The sequence below is a fragment of the Pygoscelis adeliae genome, unplaced genomic scaffold (assembly GCF_000699105.1).
Source record: "Pygoscelis adeliae isolate BGI_AS28 unplaced genomic scaffold, ASM69910v1 Scaffold117, whole genome shotgun sequence".
Classification (NCBI taxonomy): Eukaryota; Metazoa; Chordata; class Aves; order Sphenisciformes; family Spheniscidae; genus Pygoscelis; species Pygoscelis adeliae.
This window is the reverse complement of record NW_008825270.1, coordinates 5,011,755-5,017,251: the sequence shown is the minus strand read 5'-3', so window position 1 is coordinate 5,017,251 and position 5,497 is coordinate 5,011,755.

Here is a 5,497-nt window from a genome sequence, read left to right as displayed (position 1 = left end):
GGCGCCCAGGGCGGGCGTTTCGGGTCAGGGCCCCTCCTCGGCACCCTGCGCTAGCCCCGTCGCCCTGTCCACTGCTCCGGCCTTGCCGGCTCCGCCGCTTCTGGGGTTTCACAGCGTCGTCCTCTGCAAACCGCTTTCCGAGTCTAAACATGAACGGGGACGTTTCCACGCCTGAGACCCCCGCCAGCTCTGGCTGTTCACGGTGTTCCCTCGGCCGCCTCACGGCGCAGGCATGCGGCAGGAGGCAGCGGCGCTCTCGGGGGTGTGTTACTGACTGTGCCCTTCCTCCGGGGGGGGCCTCTGTAGGCCCGGACAGAGAGAGGCTTCGTAGAATAGCAGGGAGGCAATGCCTGCCTTGGGTCAGCTGCTACCTGAGAAAAAGCTCAGATGAGTGTTTACAGGTGTCACCTGCTGCAGCAGCTGGACCTCAGGACACCGGGCCTGGTACACTAGCACAAGTGAACAGACTTGGAAATGGTTTAGTCAGCTGGAGACTTGTCAAGAGCAGCAAGCAGCACTGCCTAATCCTGTGCAGTAGTCAAGGTAGGGAAGTTGTTGCTTCAGACCAAAGATGGTGTCAGGACCTTAAAATACTATATTACCTGCTTGGAAGCAGGAGAGAATGGACTAGAAAGTCATTCAGTTATAATGCAAGAAAAACAGGAAAAGATATGGTTGTGCTTTGAACTAAAAGTCAATGACATACATACCGTTTCATGCTTTAGCCAAAAAAAAAAAAAAGTGACTGCAGAGCAATGAGTGGTTCAGAAGGGCAACAACAACAAAAGCTAATCAGTAGCATGGTATTACTGAGATGGAATAGGTTGGGATTTCCTTACCTCCAAAAGGAGATTTCTCTGTAGCACCAGCTTGTCACTAAAATAAACAGTTAAATGTACTAATACCTGGACAAGACAACTTTGTTTAAATTTAAAGGCTTTCCTTTCACTCATTTCCACATTTTCCACAGATACGTATGGTAGACTGTAGAATTCATTGCAATGGGAACCTAGGGCCTACGATCTTAGCAAGGTCCATAAAGTCTTGGGACATACAGATGCAGTCAGGAACTACTGAGTTGTTGGGCAAAAACACTCTGCAGAACCCCCCCCCCCAGGTTTAGCAGGGGTATGAAATCTTGCATTCTGGGAATCGGCAAAGCTCTAACTACACGATCAGAGCAAGACCTGATATGGGAACCACGTTGCCCTACAGTAAGATGAGAGGCTTCTGGCTGACACATCTGATTTGAGCTACTCCGAGATGAGTTTCTGAAGTGGGTAACGAAGCCTGATCCAGCCTGCCAGGGCTCATTCTTGGCAGCAGTCTTGTCTTAAGTAGCCCCTGGCATCTGTTGCTCTTATGCGGCTACCTTATTTGTGCCTATATGCCCATTTCTGGGATTACACAAACAGTATTGGGGAATCAATTCAGGTAAAAATAACTGATAGCTTTTTCCTCACAGCTATTTTTAAGCCAGTTGAGTTCCCTGATCCCATTCACGGTGCAGCTGTCCTGGCTGTCATACCAGGAGAGCCAATGTCAGGGTGCAGCAAGGGCTGGCTGCACCCTAAGAGAAGGAGAGCTGTGAGGGGTGTGGTTCCCAAGGCCAGCAGGCCTGTGCTCTTATCAGCCATGGTCCATCCCCATGGTACCTGAGCAAGGAGAGCTGGGCAGGCCCAGGTTTGACCAAGAATTGAGATAGCCAGGTAAGCTCATGGTGATGAGGTAGTCTGCAGTCAGGCTGGTAAGCCAGCCCACAGGTCAGGTTCAACAACACACAGCCAGGGACCACTACTCTTCCAGCTTAGCTCAGACAGGGACTGGTAGCTCTGGGCTGCACTTAAATGAAAACACCCCCACCCCCACGGGCAGGGGTGTGGGTAGAGGCCCCAGGTGAGGCTGCTCAGGGCAATTAAGGCCTGTTAGTGCACTCAGGGCCCTGACAGCTGAAGCTAGACAGAAGGACAGGAGAGGGAGTGTACAGTGGCAGGGTGGAGGCTGTGTAAGCTGCATCTTGTTGTGTAGAGGAGCAAGTTCAGGCAATGAGTGTGCATTGGGAGTGGCGGTGGTCATGTTGGCTCGAGCAGTCTCAACTGGAGTTGCTTGCTCCTACCTTGTCACCATCTGTTGTGTGGTGCTGCACCCCTCCTCTGCAGGCTTTGTTCTCACTAGGTCTGTGTTTGGCTGTGTGATGGAGATGTCGTGCAGGGGTTGGGAGGGACAGAGTCTGTTCATGCTGGTGTTACCCCAGCTGGGGCTTGTGAGAGAGAAATGGCATGTGCCCAGGAGGAGTCAAGGCAGCCTCAGAGGCCAATAGGTCAGTGTCACGCTTTGTCTCTGCCTGTCTGTGCTAGGAGACACGGGGAGATACTGTGCAGGCTCCTCTCCACTGTGGAGGGTGCACAGTTTTTGTTCACTGTGCTGTGTCTTAGGAAGGCTTGCTACAGCAGGGTTACTCAAGCTTCTCTACCTCAGCTGGGTCCCTTGCAGGCCTTCCAGCTCATGCTAGTTGCTCTAAGTCCTGGCAAGGCTGCTGATCCTGTCCATCAGTTTTACATAAAAGCAGCAGGAAGAGCATGCTGCTGGTCTGAGAAATAGTCAGCTTCTTTTTGTTGCCTTTGTCAGTACAGGAAAGACCTCCTGCTGCTGACTGTTCCCTGTGAGCGCGTGCTGTCACTGCACAGTTCTTGCTATTTCCTGCATCTGTTTCTTTTGCACCTCATGTGCTTTGGTGCTGAATTTCTGAGCTCCAAGCTGGCAGCCTGCTCTTTGGCCCTCAGCTTCCCTGTCCATCTACATCACATCTGACATCTGCCTCTTTCCTCCTGACTGCTGTGACCCCCGATGTAGCCTCCTAATTGGAGATCACCTTGCTGTGACCCACCTCTGTCAGTAAAAGATAGTCCCCAGCATCATCCAAGAGAGCAAAGAAAAGCAAAGGAAGGTGACCAGGCCTGTTCCTGGAGTCTGCCATACCACTGGGGAACCATTTTCAGTACAGAAGTCTTGCTGTCTGAGGGCATGAGGTTACTGTGAAAGAGAGCCGGAGAGGCTTGGGAGTGAAGGGCTGGGATGGAGATAAAACCTGCCCTGCACTTGCAGGTCAGGGCCAAAGAGAAGAGAAAGTGCTTCTCTATGAGTCTGTCCAGAAGCAGAGAGGAAGAGGGACCTTGCTCTCTTCTCCCTAGCCAGCAAAGAGCATGGGTGAAAGGACTGTGCTGGAGAGGGAGGGAGGTGGCTGAGTCCTGCTCTCCTACTCAGGCCCGTTGGCCTCTCATGCTTTTGCTGGATGAGAAGATTAGGGAAGGGGGTTGGCAAATGTAGTCAACTACCCAAAAAATAACTGGGAGATATAGTTTCCCATGGATCACAGCGTGAATGGTGGGATACCAGGAATCTACGATGATGTCTTGGGGAGAGGAGCAATTCCTAACACAAGTCTATTACTTTTTTTTTTTTCTGTCTTTCTGTCTTTCTGTCTTTCTTATCAAGCAGTTTACAGACACTAACTAATCTGCATGATTTCCCCTGGGGATAGTCAGTAACCTTGGGAGAGAGCTCTGCGCAGTATTTTAGGGCAGCCTGGCTGTTTTCAGTAGTGGAAAGAGCAAGCATAGCCATAGATGGAGGAGACGAGGAAAGGAGAATCGGATAGAAAGCATTCTGCCTCTCACTAGAGCAAGGGATGGGTTCTCAGCAGGTATGTCCCTTCCCAGAGTAAGAAGATGCTCCCAATTTCCTGTGGTTTCAGGGATCATATAGAAAACTTTTCCTTGGGTTGTGTTAGGTTTCTGTCAGGTCAGCAAGCTGCCCTGTGTTCCCATAAGGCCATATATTTGCTAGGATTGATGCAAGGGAAGCAGCTGGCTGAGGGTTGTGGGTGACCAGCCTGCCAGTGTGCCGGATTGAGTGTAATTAGTAGCTGCCTCCCTAGGAAGAAAGTATAGCACCGAGGCAGGCAGCCACATCACACGCTGACTCCATGAAATGCTTCCAGCAAGATCTGAGATAAGGAGCTAATACACTATGTGCAGAGTGAGTATTTTGTTCAGGTTTACAACTTATACAATTTTACTGCAGTCTTACAAATGTTGTGGTCTGGAGAAAAGCCAGCAAAGGTAGAAGGAACACACAAATTAAGGAACACAACAGATGGGTAACTCCAGAGATACTGATGAGCACAGTCATGCCTGGCTTGATCCAATTTGGGGTTGTGTTGCAGCTGAAAGGCTGCAACATGCTGTCCCTTGCACCCACTCTGGCAAGTGTGGCCGTGGGCTGAGTTGTGTCCCTAGCCCCGCTCAAATGCTGATTGTCATTGCATTGCTGAGCTGATCTCCTGCTTGTACAATTCCTGAAGCAAGTAAAGGAAGGGCTAGGAAGATTTGAAAGGGAGAAAAGAGGACTGTCCCTTTCAGCTGTGCTAACCAATGTTGCTGGGCTGTCAGGCAAAATTGCTGGGGTTGGATGGAAAGGGTGACTAGAGCACGGGGCCGGGGAAGGAACATGCTGCTCCCGATTGCTCCTGAGTAGTTGTTACGTGAGAGTGTGTGTGTGTGTATACATGTATGTCTTCAGGTTTTTCTTTTGTAACTCTGTTTCCAATATTATAACCAAATGTTTATTTTCAAATGTCTGGTAACATCACCTCTGACTGGTCTGCCAGGTACTTGGGAGGCTTTGGGGATACCCCAAAGCAGGGGTGAGCTGGCAGATGTGCCCTGGGGTTTCCTGCATCTGAGGACAAGTTTTAGACCTGCTGTAGTGGTCAGTTTGGAGATGTTACAGGTGTCCTGCCGGGAGCAGGCTGTTTGGCAGGTGACAATCACTCAAGTGATGTATAGTTTCAAGTCATGCTTATCACACCATATGGAAGCACAGTGGAGAGACTGGCCAGTGAGCAGGCCCCGAGCTACCTCACCCTCCTTTGAGGACAGTCCACAGCACAGGCACTAACTTACTTGAGGTCAGAGCTGGCAGGGCTGTCCTCTTATCAGACGTGACCCTTCCAACTTTTCCAGCAGACATGTAATCTCCCTTCCCTGCAGATCACCCCACTCTCCAGAGTTTTCTAAACTGAACCCCTCTAGTACAGGGACTAGTTGCCTGCAGCCCCTAAAACAAGCATAGGGAGCATGCCTAAAGCAGATGACAGTGACCCTTGAAAGCAGGGCAGGCTGAGCTAAGGAAAAGACAAGGTAAGCAAGGCAAGATGAGAAAACTGTTGGTTTACTATGAAGCTCTTTTGAAAACATACAGTTATCAGAGTGCAAGCACTGCTGCTAAACAGGTTATTATGAGGGATTTGGGTGGAGAGGGAGTAGGTAGCAGTGCTTCATCTCTGCAGGTGGCCACGGTGTGTAGAGGGGATGCAGGGCCACCGGTGAGACAAACATCCATAGGATTGTAGATGCAGCATTCCTTAGGAACTGTGTGGCACCTGTGGGGAAGCTGAGAGGAAAATTTGAGAGAAAGGGCTAGTGTGGTCACAGCT